The sequence below is a fragment of the Panthera onca genome, chromosome E2, assembly GCF_046562875.1.
Source record: "Panthera onca isolate mPanOnc1 chromosome E2, mPanOnc1 haplotype 2, whole genome shotgun sequence".
Classification (NCBI taxonomy): domain Eukaryota; kingdom Metazoa; phylum Chordata; class Mammalia; order Carnivora; family Felidae; genus Panthera; species Panthera onca.
Genome location: NC_138353.1, coordinates 39390030 through 39416743, shown reverse-complemented (window position 1 = coordinate 39416743; position 26714 = coordinate 39390030).

The window sequence follows — 26714 nt, the reverse complement described above, 5'->3', positions numbered from 1 at the left end:
AATTTCTTATAAGAAAATGTATTTTAAAACATACATATATTCACATATATTTCCAAATATAGTATTCATAAAATTAAATCTGGAGGAATTGAGACAGAGATTTTGTGGGTCTAGTCTTTTCATTTAACAATAAAGAAGGAGCCTCTCCTAGGTTCTAATGTAGGACAATGACCTAGATAAAGTGGTAATTTGTGACCTTTGGATTCTACGGAGGTTGATGTTTTTCCCACGTAGTTTGCTTGTGTCCATTGCGCATATTTATACAACTCAGGATCCCATACGTCTACCCATTAGATTGTATTGCATTCAGTGCACTTATTTCTACAGAAAACATACTGCATTTTTTAAAAATCACATTCTTTTTGGTTTCCAAGTACAATAATATGGAGTAAAAAATAAATAAATACCTTTGCTTAATATGTCATTTTAAAAATTACTGTACTGTTGTTCCACCGTGGAAAGAATTTAAGTCAAAGAAACAATGAGTTGACTCTAAAAAATATCCCATTTGATGTAAAGCTCTGAAGTACAAATATATTAGAAATCTTCCTTAGACATGCCCTGTTTCTCTTCAGTGACCAAATTGATTGTCCTTGACAAATTAGCCTGGTCAGGCACAAAATAGATGCAGTATCAGAGGGTCTATGGATTTCTTTTCCTGCTAGTTACCAAGCTGATCAGGTGTAAACCATCTTTCTGACTAACATAATTAGAACGACACTTATCCATGGGATTTGTTTTACATTACATAAGTCATGAAGGATCACAAATAGATTCCTTTTACTGTCCACACTAGCATTTCATGGTGTTTTAAAATATTAACCATTTATCTCTTATGTACTATTCTAAAATTCACTAAGTGCTTCAGAAAGTGTAGTCAGAAACAGACCTGCTGAAATAACATTCTGTTGGGGGGTGGAGAGGCTTGATTCTTCTTAACTCCTTCTGAGCCCCTGGATTTATATTTAGTATTCACATGTGCTGCTCCCTGTTATTAACTTTCACATTAGGCTGACAATGTGACAGAGTTCATGATGCACTTAATGTTGCATAAATATAAAATTCAAATTTTTAATATTATCCAATTCATTATGAGAGTAAGGGTTAAATTCTTCCTCTACCACAGGACTGATGGGATTTTTTAACAATATGGCCCAAAAAGCCACAGTGTGGTCTCAATTCCTTTGTCCATGTTCTTCTGTCGTCTTTTTGTGCCCTGTGACTTTCTTTTCCCATACCATTTTTTATGTTTTTTTTATGTTTTTATTTGTCAATTTTAAAAGCCTTTATTCCTATTAGAAATTTATCCTGAATCTCTACTACAATTTATAAATGTCCCCTTTCAATGTTACATTTAATTCACTGATTTTTGTGGATATTTGCTTCTTCAGTTTATTTAGCAAAATGCTTTACTCTCACTATTCATTCGGGAAGAAGGTCCTCTCTATAATTTAATTGCTTTCTCTTGATTGTGGGTTGATTCACAGTATGTGTTGTGCTATAGCAGAGCAGAGTCATACTCTGGATGTTGTTCAGGCTAAAGGATGCATTTTCATTGGACAATGAAAATAACTCTTGGATGCCATAACGCCTCTTGTATCATATTTTAACACCAATTTATTTCTAATTTTTCTCACTCTGATCCTCACCTTCAGGTTAGAACTCCACTGTAGTAGCAAGGCAGGTTTGTTTCTTTGCTTGTTTGGTTTGTTTGCTGTTGATTTTATCATTCAGTGTTAATATCGAGTATGCTACCCTTGCATTATTTCCATTTGCTTTTATAATGTTGTATGAGGGATATTAATCTCATATTAAATAGGGGGAAAAAAACCCTGAAACCTAAAGAGTCTAGATGCATTTCTAGGAGTACTTTGGATGTAGGTTTCCAATACCCAATACTTCTCCAGGCCTATTTCTTGCTTGTCATCACATTCATGGTCTATTTAGGTCCTAAGTAAATTATGCTTCACCTAAGAATGGTAGGCTCCACCCAACCTACGATCATATGAGTGGTGCTCAAATGTTAGTCGGCATCAGAATCACTTGGAGCACTGGTTAAAACACAGACTCTTGGTACTCATCCCAAAGAACCAGTAATGTGTATTATTTTTAGAAACTGCATTATTTTGACCAGTTGGTCTAAGGACACATATCTTACCCAGTTCTAGCTAATATGAAATAAGAATAAATTAGGTTGGGTGAACTTTTCTTATGATATGAAAAGATGACCCCTTCCTAAAATAAAATGTATTGCCCTTTTGCCATACCTCTTCATTCTTAGTATAGACAACATAAATATTTAGAGGTACGACAACCATCTTTTAGCAACGTCATGTAACTTTGAGGTGAAATACAGAAAGATGTAAAGCCATCACTCCAAAGATGATAGAACAGAAAAATTGGAAGACTTAGGGTCTTGAATGACATCATTAAACCCTTGTTCTAGCTCTAGATAGCCACCTTGCAACTTCTACTTTTAGAAAGACTAATAAACTCCTATTAAATGAAACTAAATTTACTGAGGAATTCAGTCATTTTCTTTTTTGTTTGTTGGCTTATTAAGCTAGCTAGCTAGCTAGCTAGCTAGCTATTTATTTATTTATTTATTTATCTATTTATTTATTTACTATCCAAGTTAGTTAGCATATAGTGCAATAACGATTTCAGGAGGAGAACCCAGTGATTCAGCCTCTACATATAACACCCAGTGCTTGTCCCAACAAGTGTTCTCTGTAATGCCTCTTGCCCATTTAGCCCATCCCCATCCACAGTCCCTCCAGCAACCCACAGTTTGTTCTCTATATTTAAGAGTCTTTTATGTTTTGTCCTCTCTCCCTGTTTTTATATTATTTTTGCTTCCCTTCCCTTATGTTCATTTGTTTTGTATCTTAAATTCTACATATGAATGAAGTTATAGGATACTTGTTTTTCTCTGACTAATTTCACTTAACATAACACACTTTACTTCCATCCATATTGTTGCAAATGGCAAGATTTCATTCTTTTTGATTGCTGAGTAATATCCATTTGTGTGTGTGTGTGTGTGTGTGTGTGTGTGTGTGTGTGTGTATACCACGTCTTCTTTATCCATTCATCTGTCAATGGGCATTTGGGCTATTGTTGATAGTGCTGCTATAAATATGGGGGTGTGTGTGCCCCTTCAAAAAAGCATTCCTATATCCTTTAGATAAATACCTAGTAGTGTAGTTGCTGAATTGTAGGGTAGTTATATTTTTAATTTTTTGAGGAAACTCTATATTATTTTCCAGAGTGGCTGCACCAGTTTGCATTCCCACCAGCAGTACAAAAGTCTTCCTCTTTCTCTGCATCCTCGCCAACATTTGTTGCCAGAATTGTTAATTTTAGCCATTCTGACAGGTGTGAGAGGGCATCTCATTGTGGTTTTGATTTGTACTTCCCTAATGATGAGTGGTGTTGAGCATCTTTTCACGTGTTTGTTAGCCATCTGTATGTCTTCTTCAGAAAATGTCTGTTTATATCTTCTGCCTATTTTTTTACTGGATTATTTTTTTGGGGGGTGTTGAGTGTGATTTCTTTTTAGATCTTGGATACTAGTCCTTTCTCTGTTATGTCCTCTGCAAATATCATCTTGCTTTCCATTGGTTGCCTTTTAGTTTTGCTAATTATTTCCTTCACCATGCAGAAAATTTTTATCTTGATGAGGTCCCAGTAATTCATTTTTGCTTTTGTTTCCCTTGCCTCCAGCGACATGTTGAGTAAGTAGTTGCTGTGGCCGAGGTCAAACAGGTTTTTGCCTTCTTTTTCCTCTAGGATTTTGATGTCTTCCTGTCTTACATTTAGGTCTTTCATCCATTTTGAGTTTACTTTTGTGTATGGTGTAAGAAAGTGGTCCAGGTTCAATCTTCATGTTGCTGTCCAGTTTTCCCAACACCATTTGCTGAAGAGACTATCTTCATTCCATTGGATACTCTTTCCTGCGTTGTCAAAGATTAGTTGGCCTTACATTTGTGGGTCCATTTCTGGGTTCTTTATTCAGTTCAATTGATCTGAGTGTCTGTTTCTGTGCCAGTACCATACCATTTGGTTGATTACAGCTTTGTAACCCATCTTGAACTCCAGAATTGTGATGCCTCCAGCTTTGGTTTTCTTTTTCGGGATTCCTTTGGGTATTCAGGGTCTTTTCTGGTTCCATACAAATTTTAGGATTGTTTGTTCTAGCTCTGTGAAAAGTGCTGGTGTTATTTTGATAGGAATTCTGTTTAATATGTAGATTAATTTGGGTAGTATTGACATTTTAACAATATTTGTTCTTCCAATCCATGAGTATGGAATATTTTCCCTTTTTTTGTGTGTGTCTTCAATTTCTTTCATAAGCTTTCTACAGTTTTCAGTGCATAGATTTTCACCTCTTTGGTTAGACTTATTCTTAGGTATTTTATGGTTTTGGTGCAATTGTAAGTGGGATCACTTCTTTGATTGCTCTTTCTGCTGCTTCATTACTGGTATTTAGAAATGCAGCTGATTCTGTGCATCGACTTTATATCCTGTGACTTTGCTGAATTTGTAAATCAATTCTAGCAGTTTTTTGGTGGATCCTTGGGGTTTTCCATATGGAGTATCATGTTGTCTAAAAGAGTCAAAGTTTCAATTCCTCTTGCTGATTTGGATGTCTTTTATTTCTTTGTGTTGTCTGATTGCTGAGCTAGGACTTCCCCATGCTGTGTTAAATAACAGTGGCAAGAATGGACATCCCTGCTGTGTTCCTGACCTTAGGGGAAAAGCTCTCAGTTTTTCCCCATTGGGTATGATATTAGCAGTAGGTCTTTGGTATATGGCTTTTATGGTATTGAGGTATGATCCTTGTATCTCTACTTCTTGAGGGTTTTTATCAACAACAGATGTTGTATTTTGTCAAATGCTTTCTCTGCATCTATTGAGAGGATCATGTGTTTTTTTATTCTTTCTTTTATTAATGTCATGTGTCAATTTGATTGTTTTGTGAATGTTAAACGTGCCCTGCATCCCAGCTATAAATCGCACTTGACTGTGGTGAATAATTCTTTTAATGTATTGTTGAATCCGATTGGGTAGTATCTGGGTGAGAAGTTTTGATCCATGTTCATCAGGGATATTGGTCTATAGTTCTCCTTTTTAGTGGGGTCTTTGGTTTTGGAATCAAGGTAATGCTGTCCTCAAAGAATGAGTTTGAAGGTTTTCCTTCCACTTATGTTTTTTGGAGCAGCTTCAAAAGAATAGGTGTTAACTCTTCTTTAAATGTTGGGAAGAATTCTTCTGGAAAGCCATCTGGCCCTGGACTCTTGTTTTTGGGAGACTTGATTACTGCTTCAATTTCTTTACTGGTTATGGGTTTGGTCAAATTTTCTATTTCTTCCTGTTTCAGTTTTGATAGTTCATATGTTTCTAGGAATTTATTCATTTCTTCAAGATTGCCCAATTTATTGGTATAATTGCTCATAATATTTTATTATTATTGTTTGTGTTTCTGCAGTATTGGTTGTGATCTCTCCTCTTTCATTCTTGATTTTATTTATTTGGGTCCTTTCCTTTTTTTTTTTTTTTTTTTTTTATCAAACTGGCTAGGGGGTTATCAATTTTGTTAATTCATTCAGCGAACCAGCTCCTGGTTTCATTGATCTGTTCTACTGTTTTGTTTGTTTGTTTTTGGTTTGTTTGTTTAGTTTCATTTCTATATCATTGATTTATGCTCTAATCTTTATTATTTCCCATCTTCTGCTGGTTTTGAGTTTTATTTGTTGTTCTTTTTCCAGCTCTTACATCTTAATGTAAGTTTAGGTGTGTATCTGAGACCTTCCTTCCTTCTTTATGAAGCCTTGGATTGCTATATCCTTCCCTCTTATGACCGCCTCTGCTGCATCCCAAAGGTTTGGGGCTGTTGTGTTATCATTTTTGTTTGTTTTCATGTACCTTTCTAATTTCCCCCTTAACCCCTTGGTTAACCCATTCATTCTTTACTAGGATGTTCTTTAATATCCAAGTATTCATTGTCTTTTGAATTTTTTTTGTGGTTGATTTCAAGCTTCATAGTATTGTGGTCTGAAAATATGAACAGTATGATCTTGATCTTTTTCTACTTGTTGAGGGCTCTTTTGTTTCCCAGTATGTGATCACTTCTGGAGAGTGTTCCATGTGCACTCAGGAAGAATGTGTACTCTACTTTTTTTAGAATGAAGTGTTCTCAATATATCTGTTAAGTCCATTTGGTCCAGTGTGTCATTCAAAGCCATTGTTTCCTTGTTGATTTTCTGCTTAGATGATCTGCCCATTGTTGTAAGTGGGGTGTTGAAGTCCCCTACTATCATGGTATTATTGTCAATAAGTTTCTTTATGTTTGTGATTAATTGATTTATATATTTGGGCTTTACCACATTTGGAACATAAATGTCTACAATTATTAGATCTTGGTGGATAGATCCCTTAATTATTATGTAATGCACTTCTTCATCTCTTATTACAGTCTTTATTTTATTTTATTTTTTTTAATTTTTTTAACGTGTATTTATTTTTGAGACAGAGAGAGACAGAGCATGAACGGGGAAGTGTCAGAGAGAAGGAGACACAGAATCTGAAACAGGCTCCAGGCTCTGAGCTGTCAGCACAGAGCCCGATGTGGGGCTCAAACTCATGGACTGCAAGATCATGACCTGAACCGAAGTCGGCCGCTTAACCGACTGAGCCACCCAGGCGCCCCAACAGTCTTTATTTTAAAATCTAGATAGTCTGATATAAGTATGGAAATGCTGGCTTTCTTTTCGTGACCATTAGCATGACAGATGTAACTCTATCCTCCTACTTTCAATCTAAAGGTGTCTTTAGGTTTAAAATGGGTCTCTTGTAAGCAGCATATAGATGGATCTTGTTTTCTTATGCATTCTGTTACCCTATGTCTTTTGATTGGAGCATTTAGCCCATTGACATTTAGAGTGAGTACTGAAAGATACGAATTTGTTGCCATTGTGTTGCCTGTAAAGTTGGAGTTTCTGGTGCTGTTCTCTGGTCCTTTCTAGTATTTGTTGATTTTGGTCTTTTGTTTGTTTGTTTTGTTTCTTCTATTCTCCCCTCAGAAGTTCCCCTTAAAATTTCTTGCAAGGCTGGTTGAGTAGTTGTGAGCTTTAGATTTTGTTTTTCTGGGTAACTCTTTATCTCTCCATTTTGAATGACTGCCTTGCTGCATAATGAATTCTTGGCTGCATATTTTTTGATTCAGCACATTGAATATTTCCTGCCACTCCTTTCTGGCCTGTCAAGTTTCTGTGAATAGGTCTACTGTGAACCTGATCTGTCTTCCCTTATAGGCTAAGAACCCTTTTTTCCTCTATTGCTTTCATAATTCTTTCCTTGTCTATGTGTTTTGTCAATTTGACTATGATAGGTCTTGTTGATGTTCGGTTTTATTGAATCTAAAGGGAGTTCTCTGTGCTTGCTGGATTTTGATGTCCATATTTTTTCCTAGGTTAGAAGTGTTTTCTGCTATAATTTGCTCCCATAAACCTTCTACCCTTTTCTCTCTCTCTTCATCTTCTGGGACCCCTATGATTCAGATATTATTCCTTTTTAATGAGTCACCAAGTTCTCTAATTCTTATATCGTGCTCTTTTGCCTTAGTTTCCCTCTTTTTTTCTGCTTCATTATTCTTCACAATTTTGTCTTCTATATCGCTGATTCCATGCTCTGCTTCATCCATCCTTGCTGCCATGGCATCCATTCACGATTGCATCTCAGTTGTAGCAGTTTTTATTTTGTCCTGACTAGATTTTACTTTCATCTCTGCAGAAAGGGAATCTATGCTTTTTTCAACCCCAGCTAGTATTCTAATTATCGTGATTCTAAATTCTAGTTCAGACATCTTGCTTATATCTGTGTTGATTAAGTCCCTGGCTGTCATTTCTTCCTGTTTGTTTTCGTTTGGGGTTGGGGGATTGGGAATTCCTTCATTTTGTCATTTTGGAGGAGGAAAAAAGAATTAATAAAATAATAAATAAAAATTAATAAATTAAAAACAACACAAAAATCAAATAAAGGAAGCTAGATAGGTGTGTTTTGGTCTGGTTGTTGAAAGAAGCTTGATAGAGTAGAGAAAAATGGAAAGAATAGAAAAAAAAGTAATAAAATGTTTAAAAAATTTAAAAAGTGTACAATAGACTATAATAGAATTAAATGAAAACAGTAAAATGAAATTAAAAATTATAAAAAAATAAAAATATAGTAAAAACATTTTAAAAACCCATAAAATAAAAATAAAATAAAAATATTTTTTTTCTCTTTCTGTATCCAAGAATAAGAAAGAAAAAAGAAAAAAAAATCGAATAGATGGACCAGTGAACAGAATGAAATCTGAATGAAGTTACATCCATTTTTCTGTAAAAGTCTAACTGCGAATCACTTTATAGTCTCTACACTAAGTGGGCAAAGAGACTTGTGGTGGCCCTCTAAGGCTTGGTTGGTTCACTTGGATGGGCTTGGTGCAATGGCTCCATTCTCCACTAGGTGGAGCTGCTTAGCTTACTGGGGTGGATGTGATGTGCATGTGGTTGAGATGAAAATGTCATCATCCAGCTTCCAGTCTCTGGCACCAGAACTCTCTGCTCTTAGTGACCAGCAGTCAAGCACCCCTCCTCTGCCTTCACCTTTCCTGCACTCACTGCTTCTACCCTGTCCACTTCCAAGCAGTCAGCCTGCCAGGCAGCACCTCCCTCCTGAATTATATCTGGTATGGGGCTGTGTTTCCAAACACCTCACTTCTGAGAGCCCTGAGGCTTGGACCTGCTCCGATACTCTGTAGGAGGGTCTCTCCAGGCAATGGCCAGGTGCCAGCTTGCCCCCAAGAACATCCATGCAGTCATGCTTTTGCAGAGGTTCTGAGATTGTGACCAGATGCCTGCTTGCCCCAGAAAAAAGTTTGTGTGATCATATGGCAGCAGAGGTTCAGAGATTATGGCAAAACACAACACATAGGCAACACCATGTTTCACCATACCCTGGTGTCTGTTCCAATTCCAGCAAATGTAGCTTTCCTCCAGAGTCCACCTTTGCCTGTGAGGAGGCCATAGAGTCTCTACCAAATGTCCTCCTAGCAGGGGAACTGCTTCTCCCACTGTGGCCCCTGGACCCCTCAGACCTTATTGCTTGCTCCTGGGGATTCACCCTTCCTTATACAGCACGACCAGGTATGGAGCTTCAGAATTTCCGAGTCTGCTCTCCCCTACTTATAGAGTCCTAATGGTATTCAAACCCTCTCCTTTCTCCCTTGTTCAATCATTTGTGGGTGTTTCCACTCTTTGCCTTAGTCTCCCGCTATTTTTGGGTGTGGGGAGTGCTTTTCTTGAACTCTCCTCCCTTTCTCTGTCATCTCTCTCTGCAAAAACAGCTCTCTACCCTCTGTGGCTTCTCTCTTCCCCAGTTCACCTCTCCATGCTTTGTACCTGCTGAGTTCTGTGACTCATGTTATGCAGATTGTCTTGTGTTAATCCTCAGATCAATTTTCTAGGTGTGAAAAATGGTTTGGTGCTGATCTAGCTGCATTTCAGGGATGAGAGAAAAGCCAAGAACTTCCCTGCTGCTCCACCATCTTGGCCCTTCCAGTGGAATTCATTTACTTTCTATCTCACCTTATACAGGCGCTCAATAGAGGAGCTGGAATTTCAAATTTGTTTTTGCCAGATATGTTTTGTCTTGTTTTGTTTTGAATTTGGTATCCTTGAACACTCATTCTTTCCCTTCCTTTATAGGTTTCTGGTCCTCTAATGCTGTCTGTTTTAATCATTTTGTTGCCTTTTCCTTTTCTGAAAGAAATCCAAATGCTGGTTTTGCTATGGAGATCCACTAAAGAATATAATAAAATGGAAAAGGCAACCTGAAAAAAATAGACATCATTAAAAAAAAAGAAAGAAAGAAACAAAGAAAGAAAGGAAAAATATGCATATTAAAATGTCAGAACAGAGTTGTATGATGAATTAAACATGGGAATGAATTTAAAATCTCTAAATCACAGCACGACAGCTATTTAGGTGCTATTGTATACCCTTGGAAAACATATTCCAGCTGTTCTATAAAGCATTATAGCAGCCTAACCTGGCAAATAACCGTGATCCTGAGCATGTTTTACTCCAGGCCATTGCCTAACATATGGATGGAAATTCCTGCAGACATCAGCCCAAGCCTGAATGCACAAACAAGCAAAGTTGGGCATGGTTCCTCTTGACTCAATGATTTGGCATAGTGCAGTAAGTGTTGAACAATTAAAAGTTTATTGTGCTGTTTTGGAAATTGTTGCCTGTCACGCAATGTAAAGACACAAAGAATCATACCTTTATTCATTCTTTTAATAATTACTTTGTTGTCAACTTATAATAAGAGAAACAAAGACTGTTTTTATGATTCTTAAAGTAATTTCATATCTATCATCTAATTTGAATCTTGAAAAAATCTTTATCCAACCTATGTGACAGAAATTATTATCAGCATTTTATAATGAAAGTTATTAGAAATTGGAATGCCAAAATGTGGAGAAAGGATATACAAGGTCCTTTTTCCCCTCCTAAATTAATGGAGAGTTCAAAAGATTTGGAACACATGGGTGGCTCAGTCATTTGAGCATCCGACTCTTGATTTTGGCTCAGGTCATGATCCCAGGATCATGGGATCGAGCCCTGGGTTGGGCTTCACACTGAAAGTGGATTCTGCTTCAGATTCTCAATCAATCTCTCTCCCTCTCTCTCTCTCTCTCTCTCTCAATAAACAAAACAGTAGATTTCCTGGCCACTGCCCAATGTCCTTTGCTTAGGAGATATAGGTATTTGTGCATGATCATTACTGAATCAGTGTTAGCATCAGCTCTAGATGAGCTGACATTCAGTCAAGGATGTTTCCAATAGGTGATGATCCTTTTTGTGTGAAGCTGATAATACATTCTTTCTTCTTGATTCCAAGTTTAGAAATACAATTTACTCTGAACTTTGGAGCTAGAAGGTCTCCAATGCCATATCCCCACTGGGTAATAATACCCCATTTAATTACTATAGTGGTAAAGTGGGTATGCTTGTATCTGAAGGGCTGTGTTATCTCTAGGTGAGTCCAAGAAGGGAACAATCTAAACCACGGAGAAAAGTATTTGGAGTGTCTTTCATTGTCTATTATATTATAGGACTTTCCTAAAACAGCAGAAGCAATATAAGACCTAGTTAGAAATTGTTGGTGATTAGGAGATAAAATATATAAATGTAAACGCAGTTTACCTGCTAAAGGAGGAAAAGCAAATATTGACAGTTCCTGTGATGATTCCATTAGATTTTGATTGAGATACAAAAATAAGAAGGGAAAGAATTATCTCTGTAAGATTTTCCCAAATCAAAGAAAAAAAAAACCTTTCAAGTAAAGATATATATATATATATACATATATATATATATATATATATATATATATGTTAATAAATATATAAATACAGATACAGAGATAGATGATATCTATAATATAGATACAGACCTTATTCCACATGAATTCTTTAGACATAGAAACAGGTTTTTCACTGTAGTGGATTGTTACTGGAATTGTTAACCCACTGCATTTTACAAATATTAATCAACCACTATTCAGTGAGTTCCTCCTTTGTAAAAGGCCCTGAGAGAGGCATTGTGGGGTATGCAAAGATGATTAATACTTTGCTCATGTCTCCACTAAAGGATTCATAATATTGTTGCAAACATATTCATATACTAGGCTGCACAGGAAAAAAGTGAGGGAAAGAGGTGTCAGAGGTGGGGAATCAGAAACCGTATTTGATTGTTCCTTTTTCTGTGGTTCCTGGCAAGTAACATGATGAATGATATACATTTTATTTTGATCTGCCCACAATCTTGTTCTTGTTGTCAAGATTAGGAGAAACATATCAGAAGTCAAACAGAACAAACATGGAAGTATCTCTGTGAGTTATACAGACCTTTAAGTTAAATGTTCCATGACAAGATAAGCAAATAACTCTGGGGCATATCCCAACTTTGTTGGTCCTGTTTTTTAGTGCTAGATAAAACAAACAAGCAAAATGTGCTTATAAACTATATTTTTATAATAATTTTCTTTTATATAATAAAATGGAGACTATCAGTCTTTCAATGGGCCTCATGGAAGTTGTAAATCATTCAGAAAATATGTATTTCTTGGTTGCTTGGGAAGAGTGTTGGTGTTCACAAGCAATATCATGAACCTAAATTTTATTTTTGTTGCCAATATGAAAGCAAACAAATAAGACCATAATAAAATCTATATTTGTATGTAAATAGACACAGAAATATGCATACAGGTATGTATTTCCTCTCATTAAGATGGCATAAAACAAGAATTGTGACTTTACACTTGTGTAAACACACAACACACACACAAATATGCATGTTTTTTTTTTCCTCAGAGGAAAGAGACAATATTGTCAAGATACAATTTTTGAAGTGTTGTGTTTTCACTGATAGTCAGGCCACCAAGATTGTATTTTTAAAGGCATCTCATTGAACTTTGGAATCTGTGGACCTCAGTTAAAACACTCAAGAAACAGAAACAACTGGTATAAAAGTATTATCTTAAATAACTTTCAATTGTTGAAGTACTCATGAATTAAAGCACAGCTAGATTCAAAGTTGAAGTCTCAACAAGTCTCAAGTAAGTTCCAGCTTTTAGTTGCTTTCCTTGCTGCAGTCTTTGTCTCTACAGGCACATAGTAGTAGATTAAGGAAGGATCCTAAGATATTCGGAGATTCATGTCCATATGAGAAGAGATTTTACTGAAAGCCAAACATCTCTTGACCCCATTGGTTTAATTTTGACATAAGCTTATTCCTAAACTCTAAGGAAGAAATTCTAGATGGTCAGGCCATGGTTTTAGTCTCTAGAGTCTTGCTGCCTGACTCCAACCCTGTATCCTTTGATAGTAACTATGATATCTTGATGACCTTGATAACAGTGCTACTTTGAACAAATTACTTAATCCTTTTGCCTCAAATTTGCATTTATACAAAGTGAATAATAACACTACTGGAGTCAGATTTTTTTTTAATTTTTTTTAATGTGTATTTATTTTTGAGACAGAGAGAGAGAGAGCATGAACAGGAGAGGGCCAGAGAAAGAGGGAGACACAGAATCTGAAACAGACTCCAGGCTCTGAGCTGTCAGCATAGAGCCCGACATGGGGCTCAAACCCACAGACCGCAAGATCACGACCTGAGCCGAAGTCGGACGCCCAACCGACTGAGCCACCCAGGCGCCCCAAGGAGTCAGATTTTTTAATCAAAATTAGGTGCTTGATTCATGGAAATTGCCTAGTACATCTGATCCAAGAGTGTCTTCAATAAGTATCTAGTCGTTATTATTATTACTGGTGAGCTCTACATCATGGAAAGTCTGAATGAAAGTAGAGGATGAATGTATATCCAAAAGAAAATTATTTTTATTATAATTTTTATGGTAAAAATTATTTTTAAAATAATTATATAGTAGATCATACTATTTATTTATTTATTTATTTAATTTATTTATGGCAGTATTTAAATAGCCAATGCCTGATCACTATGGGGAAATGTCATTTTGGGTTACCAGAGAGCTCAAGGTCACCTTGACAAATCGGCTCTGAAGTTTGCTCTGTTAATTAGTCTTCTAAACACACTTCCTTAAGCCCTTGTCCCACTACCTCCCAAATATCCATCCTTATGCTGAGCTTGATCAAGAAAGAAGAGAGTTGCATTCAAAAAGGTGTGGGGTAGGCTAGAAAGGGGCAACTTTCAGAAAGATAAAGTGAGTAGCTCAGTGAGCCCTCTTTCCAATAAAACTCCCACTTTAGTAGAAAAAAATATTTAAAAATTAAAAAAGCAAACACAGAAAGAAACTCAAAACCATTTACATTCTCTAGAAATTGTCCCAAGGGTATAGAAAGTGGCAATGAAAGAGTTTGTAACTTGTATGCCAGAAGCTGCTCCTACTCTTAGTCCTCCACACTGCAGGTAATGGGAGCTTCTACACCAGGAGCTGTGTACTAGGTGGATATGGCTACAATGTGAGGGTTTCATCTCACTCCAGTTCACAGTTCAGAGCTGTGTTTCTCTCTGGGCAATGTAGGCTGCTAGAAGTTTCTTATTGCCCACAGTCTTGTGATGAAAAAACTGTGGTTTTGATGAGAATAGCCAAGAGGATCTGGTTCCTTTACCTGATGGTATTTTCAATACTTATGGTGGAAACTCTAGCTTAGGTGAGGCAATCTGAGAATACTGGAGCTCTCGCCACACTCACCCTCAAATGTGTGTAAGGCAGAGGCTTCAGATTGGGAGAGACAAGCCAAGAACAAGGAATAACATCATGGCCTGCCATTCACTCATAGAGCAGGTATGTCATTCTGGGAGAAGACGGTTGATATCTCTGCCCACAGTTCTGGTGCAGGGGTAAAGGCAGCATTAAGGATGGCAAGATATGTATCTCACTGAAGGGACTGACTATATTTGAAACAGACTATGGAGAATTAATTGCATCTGTAGGAAAAATTGTTGAAAACAATGGAGAACTTCATAGAGGACACTAAATAGGGGGTTCATAACTTCATGGTATTCAGAACAACCAGCAAAACAGAAACAAAAACAAACAAAAAATAAAACACACGAACAAAACAACAACGCAACAACAACAAAATCCAGACAATTCAGAATGACAAGAGAGAGAATAAGGGATACTGTCATAAAGAGCCCTTGTAGAATCACACACAATCTGGGGGTCAGGAGGCTGTATGAATGTACTGGGCTATGCCCACTTAGGAACAATCAGAGTATAATGTGGGGAAAATGTGAAGCATTGCCCAAGCCATACACAAATCCATCAACAAAGGACAAAATCTCACCGGCACAATGGGTTTAAGAACAATCTCTGAGTGACAGTGACATAGAAAGGGATTCCTTTCTGAGTGACAGTGACATAGAAAGGGTCCCATAGAAAGGGACCATAGAAATGGTCCATCCCTCCACAGGGAAGAAAAGCAGGCAAAAACGCAGTTTGTTGGAAGAACTCTGGAAAATTGTCAAAAGTTTACAACAACCAAGAAAACACTGAGTTAAGAGTAGGGAGACTGAAACAATGTAGGAGAACTTTGTAGCATTTTAACCTACTCTAACCTTACTGCCTCCTTGCCTCTGTGGCTGTCTTGAAGATGATTGATAACTTGCCTTCCAAGCAGCCCACATTCCTGATATAGGTCTCTGATTCTGGAGATAGCAGAGCTAACTTTATTCTCAGTATACTGTTTTGAAATATGTGGGGTCCCCTTGAGGACTGATGCAAAAGATTTACCTTTGTTTCACTTAAATCAGACTCTCTCAGGGTAAAGTATGGCTCCATGGGGGTATCCCTCAAAAACATGGAAAAGCACATGAACAGGCTCCTTCCACATAAATAAAAGATAACAGGGGCACCCCAGGTGTCTCTGTCACTTGAGCAACTGACTTCATCTCAAGTCATGATTCACAGTTTGTGAATTCAGGCCTCACATGGGGCTCATTGCTGTCAGCCTGTAAGGGCAGAGGCAACTTCAGATCCTCTGTCCTCCTCTCTCTACCCCTCCCCCGCAATTCTTTTATATATATACAAGAAATAAGGTAACAGTTGGGGTAAACAATTGTCATGCTGAAAGCCTGAGAGGAAAAACTGAAGAATGACTTACTTTGGAGAATAAGAGTTTTGAGAAACTCCTACGTGTATCTGGTATCTAGAAGTCTATATGCATGCCTAGGGCAGGAAGCATGTTCCTAAAAGAACTGAGAAGAACCTTTGGCCTCTAGCTCATTTTCAGTTTCAGTGTAAGCACTATGTGAAAGAAAGAACTACCTCATCTCATTGAAGAACTACCTCATCTCAAAGCCAATTTGCAAATAATTAGAGAATTCTCCCCTTCCCTTTCCTTTCCCTTCCCTTCCCCTTCCCCTTCTCCTTCTCTTCTCATCCTCATTCTCTTTCTCTCCCTCTCCCTCTCTCTCTATTCTTTTGCTTGAGGTATTTAGTAAATCTGTCTACTGTCTTAGTTAGACAATTACAATAACATATTTTTCCAAATATTAAAAAAAACCCTGACAACCAAGATTTTTACATCCAGTAAACCTGTTTTTTAAAAGGGAAATGAAAATAACATATGCCCATATGCACAAAACATGGGGAGTTAGTACTAGAAGAATTTGCTTGAAGGAAATACCAAAGAAAGTCTTTAAGCTTGAAAAAAAAGTGATATCAGAGAGCAATTTGAATCAACATTTAAAAAAAAACACAACAAGGAGCCCTGGTAACGATAATTCTATAGATTACTATGAAAGGTAACATAATTATGTATATATTTTTCTTTATTCTAAAATTGCTTAAATAATAATTATAGTAAATAATGTATGTTATGCTTATAACTTATAAAACTATAATACATTGAATAGTAAAATGCACAAAGGAGGTATGTAGGGAAAAGAAAAAGTTGTATTGAAATAAGGAAATGAGACCAGATGGAAGCTCAAATTCACATTTAAAATATTAGGAAAAAAGAAATGGTAAATTGAAACTTTAGTACAACAAAGTCTCCAGATATGTGTTTGTTTCTATTCTTTGCTCAACTTTTTAGAGGTACATAAGATTACACAAAATAATGATTATAATTATCTATCTATCTATCTATCCATTCCTGTATACCATATAGCAATTGCCAACATAGTACTAAAGAACCATTTGGTGATGTAACCAATCATAAGGGAAATTAGCAAATGCTATTTTTTTTTCGCGATAACATGTCATGTGAGCAGGGAAGGGGCAGAGAGAGATGGATGTTATTGACAGAGCATGACCTGAACCAAAATTGAGAGTCAGACACTCAACTGAGTGCCACTCAGGCACCCCAGCAAATACTTTGATATGAAGGAAAATGAAGACAGTACATACAAATACTTATGGATGCAGCTAAAGCAATACTTAGGAATTTATACGCTAACCCCCATGTGAAAAAAAAATCAAAATAGTAACAATCTTCTACCTTAAGAAAATAGAAAAACAAAAGCAAAGTAAATGCAAAGCAATATTAAGAAAGTCAATAATAAAGATCATAGAAAAAATAAATTTAAAAGATTTAAAAAATCAATTGAGAATATTAGTGAAGTAAAAAAAAATATTTCAGAAAAGGTAAATAAAATGGATGAAACTTTACCTGAACTGACAAAGAAAGAAATATAGATGATTAAAATTACTAAAAGCATTTATAAAAAGGGGGCATAACTACTAATCTTAGAAATATTAAAGGATATATAAGGTTACATAAAAGAATCACATGCCTACAAATTAGATAAATTATATGAAATGGGAAAGTTCCTAGAAGGACACAAACTAAACTGACTCAAAAATAAGAATAAACCCTAAATATACATATAAAAAATAAAGATATTAAATTAGTAATTAAAAACATTCCACAAATTAAAGCCCAAGACCAGATGACTTCGCTGGCGAATTCCTTCCAAGCTTTTTTTTTTTAAATTTCCTTTTTTTAAATTTACTCCCAAATTAGTTATCATATACTGCAACAATGATTTCAAGAGTAGATTCCTTAATGCCCCTTATCCATTTAGCCCATCTCCCTTCCCACAATCTGTCTAGTAACCCTCTATTCTCCATATTTAAGAGTTTCTTCTCTTTTGTTCCCCTCCCTTTTTTTATATTATTTTTGTTTCCCTTCCCTTATGTTCATCTGTTTTGTCTCTTAAAGTCCTCATATGAGTGAAGTCATATGATATTTGTCTTTCTCTGACTAATTTCGCTTAGCATACTACCATCCCTTATATTAGATAATTTCTGAATGTATTCTTTAAGGACAGATTAAAATCATACCCCGAAAAGACAAAAATAGCATGTGAAAACAAAACAACAAACCAATGCCCTGTATGAAGGTAGATGCAAAACATTTCAACAGATAATTAAGAAATGAATACAGTGTACAAAAGTATTATACACCATGATCAAGAGAGATTTACCCCAGGACTGTATGGTTGGTTTAATATCTAAAACATCAATTAATATCTAAAAATGAATGTAATATGTAATATTAAAAGAATAAAGACAAAAAGTCCAGTAAATACTCATCTCAATATAAGCAGAAAAAAAGCATATCACCGAATCCAACCAAATTCAACAAAGTAATAAAACTAGGGAAACATTTCAACACGATAAAAAACTTTAAGGAAAAAAAATCCACAGCTAACATCATTATTTAATGGTGAAAGAATGAATATTATTTCCCAAGATTAGGAACAAGACAAGAATACCCAATTTCACCATTCCTCTTACATAGCACAGGATATTCTAGGACAATTAAGGAAGAAATATAAATGACATCTAGATTGGAAAGGAATAAATTATCTCTATATGTGGATGGCATTACCTTTTATGTAGAACACTCTAAGAAGTTCACTCATACACACATACACGCAATTAGAACTGATAACAGGGTGCCTGAGTGTCTCATTCAGGTGAGTATCAGAATCTTGGTTTTGGATCACATCATGTTCACTCAGTCTTGAGTTAAAGCCCCGCGTTGGGCTCTGCACTGGCAGCGCAGAGCCTGCTTGGTCTCCTCTCGTTCCTGCTCCATCTGTCCCTTCCTTGCATGCTCTAAATAAATAAATAAATAAATAAATAAATAAATAAATAAAACTGGTAAGTAAGCTAAGATACAGGATACAAGCCCAATATACAAAAATTAGTTCTATTTCTATATATAAGCAATGGACAATGTAGAGATCAAATGAAGAAAACAAATCAGTTTACAATAGCATCTGAAAGAATAAAATACAATACTTAGGGATAAAACTAATAAAGAAGTGCTGAAATGACAAAACATTGCTGAGAGATTGAAGAATATTTAAATAAGTGGAAATATATCCTATTTTCACAGATTGGAAGCCTTAATATTGTTAAAATGGGGACATACCTAAAATTGATCTACAGATTCAATGCAATCTGTATCCAAATCCCATCTGGCTTTTTGGCATAAAGCAACAAACTTATCACAAAATTCATATGGAAATACAAATGACTTAGAAGAGTCAAATTTATCTTGAAAAAGAATATAAACTTGGAGTCCTCATACTTCCTATTTCAAAATTTACAACAAAGCTATGGTGATCAGCACAGTGTCATTCGGGCTTAAGAATAGATATCTAGATAAGGGCGCCTGGGTGGCTGAGTCGGTTAAGCATCCGACTTCAGCTCAGGTCATGATCTCACGGTCCGTGAGTTGGAGCTCTGCTTTGGGCTCTGTGCTGTCAGTTCAGAGCCTGGAGCTTGCTTCAGATTCTGTAACTCCCTCTCTCTCTACCCCTCCCCCACTCATGCTCTGTCTCTTTCAAAAAAAAAATGAATAAATGTTAAAAAAAATTAAAAAAATAAAAGAATAGATATCTAGATTAATAAAATAGAATAAACAGTCCAGGAATAAACCCCTAACTTTTCTGGTCAGTATTTTTTTTTAATTTTTTTATGTTTATTTATTTTTGAGAGAGAGAGACAGAAAATGTGAGTGGGGGCAGGAAGAGAGAGAGGGAGACACAGAACCCAAGCAGGTTCCAGGCTCTGAGCTGTCAGCACAGAGCCTGACATGGGGCTTGAACTCACAAACTATGAGGTCGTGACCTGAGCTTAAGTTGGATGCTTAACTGACTGAGCCACCCAGGTGCCCTAGTGGTCAATAATTTTTTGACAAGAGTATTAGACATTTCAAAGGAAGGATTTCAATGGATGGTATAGTGACCACTGGTTATCTATATGTAAAATAATGAAGATGGCCTCTACAGGATTTTTAATGCAAAAATGAAATCAAGCAGTAATTTAAGTGTAAAAGCCAAAACTAAAATAACTATTACAAGAAAATACTGGAGGGGTGCCTGGGTGGCTCACTTGGTTAAGTGTCCGAGTCTTGATTTCAGTTCAGGTCATGAGATCAAGCCCCCCCTATTGGGCTCCATGCTGAGTGTAAAGCCTGCTTGGGATTCTCTCTCTCCCTCTCTCCCTCTCTCTTTGCCACTGTCTGCTCACATGCGCGCTCTCTCTCTCCCTCTCTCTCTAAATAAATAAATAAATAAATAAACATTGAAAAAAAAAAGGAAAAAAAATATTGGAACAAATATGTGTGATCTCACATTAGGCATTTGTTCTTAGATAAGATCCCAAAAGCTCAATTGGCAAAAGAAAGATATAAATCGTTCCTTATCAAAAGTAAGTACTTTTATTCTACAAATTATACCATCAAGAATGTGGAAAGACAGCTCAAAGAATGGGAGAACATATCTGAAAATCATATATTGGACGAGGTTCTTGTATACGTTATATATAAATATGTCTTACAACTCAAAAATAGATAACAGAATAAATCAGGCAAGAGATTTAGATAGACATTTCTCCAAAGAAGATGTATTATGTATAATAAGCACAAGAATATGTTCAATATTATTAGTCATTAAAGAACACAAATCAAACCTTAATGAGATATCATTCCATATTCACTGGGATTGTTATAATAAAAAAAGATAGACAAAACAGATGTTGACTCTGATGAGAAGTATATGAAACCCATAAACATTGCTGGTGGTAATATAAAATGGTACCAATCTGGAAAACATTTTTCCAGTTCCACAAAATGTTAATTACAAATTTACTATATAACCTAGTACATTCCCTCATAAGTATAATATCCAAGTGGAACAAAAATTTATGTCTACAAAAAAAAGTGTACACAAAAGTTCAAAAAAGTATTGTCCAAAAGGAGAAACAATTCAAATACCTACCAACTGATGAGTGGATAAATGATATATGGTATTTTCACACAATGGAATGTTATTCAGCCATAATTTGGAATGAAGTATTAATGTATATTACAACACAGATAGACAGTGATACTATTTTGTTAAATGAGAGAACACAATCATGTAAGACTATGTATTATGTTGAGAATAGGCAAATCCATAAAAACAGGAGGTAGACTTGTATTTTCCTAAGACTGGGGATAAAAGGATAAGGAAAATAATCCCTAATTATTTTTTGAATACATTTTTTACAGGTGACAGTAAGGTCTTAAAATTGGATATGGATATGGTTGTGTTTTTTATGCTTAAATTTGGTGGATTTTCCGTTACATGAATTATATTTCAGTATAACTGGAGTGGAAAAAAAAAGAAAAAAGAAAGCCTTAGATATTTGTAAATATTCTCAAGTAATGATTCAAGTGGTATACATGTTTTTTTAAGCTACAAACATGAAAGGGAAATGACAAGGCAATAAATGTTACCTATTTATGCTGTCATTGGCCCTCCTCTGTGTGGGTAGCATATGTGACTTATGTCTCTCTAAAAATTCTAGGGCCAAGTAAAAATGTACAAATACAGCTTAATCTCCTTTGTCTGTCATCTGTTTCTATATCCTTAGCTAATGAATTGCAAATTTTGTCCCAACTAAATGTCAGTGCATGTATGTGTGAGTGTGTGTGTGTGTGTGTGTATGCGTGTGTGTGTGTGAGCATGTGTGTGTGTGAATGTGTACTTTTTTCCCAGCCCAAAACTCTGGTCATCAACTATAAAATAAATTTTTAATCCATCAACCTAATATCACATACCTGGAATCTTTGAAATTAGGAACATAGAAGTCCACCATGCTCTATTATTTACAATGTATTAGTATAGACTTCTATGGTTGTATTTTAGAAGAATGAATAGTATATCTCATCTGTGAAAGAGAGTGGGCATGAGTAAGAAGAGAAGTATACAAGGAGTGCCTACACAACAAAGATACCTACAATAATTTCACTTTGCTACCTCTTGTTGCTACTTGGGACAAAATCTTTTCCCTTGATATATTGCATACTACCACCTGAAAAAAAACATGGTATCATATTGAAAGCATGTTTCTAGGAAAATATTTACAGAAAGGCTAAATGAGCTTTCCTTAGTCTTTGATAGAGAGACTTCACAATTGATGTTATCAAACCTTTGGAGTAAGTCTCAAAATGTCAAGTCAGTTAAATCTCAGAAAACACTTGCACAACTAAACTTAAAATTTCCATTTCTTCATTTTGTAAGATCACCTTACATTCCAGGAATCCAGTAATGGGTGTAACTATAGATAGTATGTCATTTATGAAGAAAATACATTACTACACTAGAATAACCTCTTGGGCAATTAATTGAATGGTAGGGATCGCGGTGAAAATAGGCTTTCTATTCCATCTCTCCCATCTATCTAAACACGACCCTAGCTTCTTGATTCTTTGATGGTCCATACTTTGGTCCCAGGACATTTGCCATAAGTATCTTGAGCAGTGTGAAATGTCCTTAGTGGTACCTGAATACTCCATACTCTTGTGAAGAGTATTGGGGCTGAAAAGCCCCTGCCCTCTGCTTCCATGACTTCCCCTTTCTCAGTTACAGTTCTTTTCACATGATATTGTCACTGTTTATGTCCTGTTTTCTCTACTATTCTTGAAGCGACGAGAGGACAAGGGCATTGTGTAATTCCAAAATTCTGATCATTTGTGGGGTGCTGGGTGACTTGATTGATTGGGTTTCCAACTTTGGCTCCAGTCACGATTTCACAGTTTGTGAGTTGTAGCCCTGCGTCAGGCTTTGTGCTGACAGCTCAGAGCCTGAAGCCTGCTTCTGGTTCTTTGTCTCCCTCTGTCTGTGCCCCTCCCTTGCTCATGCTCTGTCTCTCAAAAAATAATACATAAACTTTAAAAAAGTTTTAAAAAAACACAAAATTCTGATCATTAATAACTAACACAATTAAGGGGGAAAGTAGATACTCAAATGTGAATGAATTAATGGGTGAATAAACAAATTAATTGAAAGCAAGATATATTTAAATTTTTATAGGTTTGATACTGGAGTAAACCTTTTAGGTCACCCAAGTAAGACTATCTCTAAAGAAGAATGACATTTGATTGTTTTTAGTCGGTGAACTGCACTATTGAGTGAAGCCCAACAAGGTAAACTACCGTGGGACAGTTCTTATTGTTTTTCTTTATAGTGAACAAAACCTCCTTGTTTTAAACTAACTTTCCTTAGAAGCAGGGCAAATCACATCCAACATCTCTTTCCCATTCAACTGTGGATATTGAGAATGCCAACATGGAGACTTTACTTTTATGTGCTAGACAGCTCAAGTTTCTTCAACTTTCATTCCTCTGATACCAATTGTGAATCATTTTCAAAAAATTTATTGGAAATCTATAAAAGAGCTAGGCACCAAGCCAGGCAATCATCTTGCTTATCCTCTGTTCTTGTTCTAATTAAAATAGGAAGCTAAGAATATTAAAATTTATTACATAATTTATTGTCTTGAGATAAGTAGCAAAGGAGAACTACAGGAAGGGATAAAATATCACATTCTCAGTGAGAAGATTATTTATAGCATTATAATTCCAAATTAGATCTTTCTTGCATGTCAAGTTTTTCTTATTCTTGTGGAGAAATTGTTTATTCCTCTGGCTGAGAATAATGTTTGGTTGTTATTTAAACCACCACCACCACCACCACCACCACCACCACCACCACCACCCACCCACCCTCACACATACAGTAACAACTTCCCATGATTTACATATGCTAAAAGTATTTTTAATGAATGACCAAATTTATTTATACAGTTTACCTGGAAGTACAATCTTTTTTTTTTTTTAATCTCCATTTAGCACTTTTTGGTACACTAGTTTTACCACATTTTCATTCTAAGGAATGAAGGTTTTTTTTCCCCTTCCAGTAGACAATAAAGGCAGTATTTAAACCTAAATTATTCAAGAATTATCTAGGTCACATTCACAATCTTCAGGTAGCATAGTGGAAACCTTTCTTCCTTTCCAAGATGAGAGAGGCTATTTGAGTGTTTAGGAAGATAGATAGGGAATCATGGCTTCTTGGTCTCATTCTCACATTTTTTTAAGTCCCAGGGGTAATTTTTTGGCTTTTCCAATTCACAAACTTAACTTCACTAGTTTACAATGTGAAAGGGCTGTAGCCTTGGTGAATTGAATCATACTCTTCTAAAACACAAGAGACTGTGGCACAAGAACAGACACTCAGGTCAATGGAACAGAATAGAGAACCCGAAAATGGACCCACAAACGTATGGCCAACTTATCTTTGACAAAGCAGGAAAGAATATCCAATGAAATAAAGACAGTCCCTTCAGCAAGTGGTGCTGGGAAAACTGGACAGCAACATGAAGATTGAACCTGGACCACTTTCTGACACCATACACAAAAATAAACTCAAAATTGATGGAAGACCTAAATGTAAGGCAGGAAGGCATCAAAATCCTCGAGGAGAAAGCAGGCAAAAACCTCTTTGATCTTGCCTGCAGCAACTTCTTACTCAACACGTCTCCAGAAGTGAGGGAAACAAAAGCAAAAATGAACTACTGGGACTTCATCAAAATAAAAAGCTTCTGCACAGCGAAGGAAACAATCAGCAAAACTAAAAGGCAACTGACAGAATGGGAGAAGATATTTTCAAATGACATATCAGATAAAGGGTTGGTATACAAAATCTATAAAGAACTTATTGGGGCACCTGGGTGGCTCAGTCGGTTGAGCGTCCTGCTTTGGCTCAGGTCATGATCTCACGGTTTGTGAGTTCAAGCCCCACGTCGGGCTCTGTGCTGACAGCTCAGAGCCTGGAGCCTGTTTCAGATTCTGTGTCTCCCTCTCTCTCTGCTCCTCCCTTGTTCATGCTCTGTCTCTCTCTGTCTCTATCAAAAATAAATAAACATTAAAAAAATTTAAAAAAAGAACTTATCAAACTCAACACCCAAAAAACAAATAATCCAGTGAAGAAATGGGCAAAAGACATGAATAGACACTTCTCCAAGGAAGACATCCAGATGGCTGACCAACACATGAAAAAATGCTCAACATCACTTATCATCAGGAAAATACAAATCAAAACCACAATGAAATCCTACATCACTCCTGTCATAAAGGCTAACATTAACAACTCAGGCAACAATAGGTGTTGGCAAAGATGCAGAGAAAGAGGATCTCTTTTGCATTGGTGGTGGGAATGCAAGCTGGTGCAGCCACTCTTGAAAACAGTATGGAAATCCCTCAAGAAACTAAAAAATAAAACTACCTATGACCCAGCAATTGCACTACTAGGCATTTATCCATGGGATACAGGTGTGCATGTGTCAAAGGGACATATGCACCTCCATATGTATAGCAGCATTATCAACAATAGCCAAAGTATGGAAAGAGCCCAAATGTCCATCAATGGTGGAATGGATAAAGAAAATGTGGTATACACACACACACACACACACACACTGGAGTATTACTCAGCAATCAAAAAGAATGAAATCTTGCCATTTGCAACTACATCGATGGAACTGGAGGGTATTATGCTAAGTGAAATTAGTCAGAGAAAGAAAAAAATCATATTACTTCACTCATATGAGGACTTTAAGAGACAAAACAGATGAACATAAGGGAAGAGAAATAAAAATAATATAAAAACAGGGAGGGGGACAAAACAGAAGAGACTCATAAATATGGAGAACAAACTGAGGGTTACTGGAGGGGTTGTGGGAGGGGGGATGGGCTAAATGGGTAAGGGGCACTAAGGAATCTACTCCTGAAATCATGGTTTCAATATATACTAACTAATTTGGATGTAAATTTTAAAAAATAAAAAATAAAATTAAAAAAGTGCAAAAAATTAAAAAAAAACACAAGAGACTGTTACAGAAGCCACAATACCAAGACATTAATTTATATTTTTACAAGTTTCTAGTGGAAGAAACACTAAAGCCTTTTGATCAAGAATGTCTGCCTTCAGAACAAGAAAAAAAAATCTAGAGTTATTTTGTTCTTCCAACAAACAGAACTTGAAGTCCATTCTTGATACATAATGACTTTCACAGGAGACCCTAAATGTAGTAGTATGAATATTTTGTACTCAGCCACAGCACAAAACTCCCCATCAATTGTTTTTTATCTTGACCAGATAAATATAAACTTGTTGGAAGCATCAGTCCCTTTCCTATACTGCCTTATCTCATCTGATGTCACTATTCTATGACTCTTCAAAATTAAACTGCCTAGTTTTTTAGACAGACTTAACTAGGATAATTCTGAGAACTGTACATTTAGTCTGATCTCCAGTGAGGATTAGAAATAATTTCTCAGCTATAGATCTTATCTCATTCCTGGTTGAAACCATAGGTAATCAATCAGTTGAAACAAAAGATGCCTGTTTGAGACTGTAAGTACATCCTTGCTCTTCAGCCACAGATGTCCTCCTTTTAGTTACTTTAATGCCTTACTGTAGCATGCCTTTGACTAATAAGCATATATTCTTGGATATATCAAAAATACTGTAAATTCTACATCCCTTTAATTTGAACTCAAGATCCTTTCACCCAAACCAGATTTATCTTCCACAGCACTTTTCTGAATGAATTGAAACCACATACGTAAAATCATTCAAGTTGGTGTAACAATGCCTTCATTTGCATTCTTGGAGTACATAATTAGGATATATTATTTATTTAATCAAATTATAATGCCTTTGGGTCCCTACCAACACATAGTAGCATAAAAACTAGTATTTTCTTGGGGACCTGTTCACCAAATATTTCCTTGAATACCAGAAAAATCTGTGGATGCAGTAATT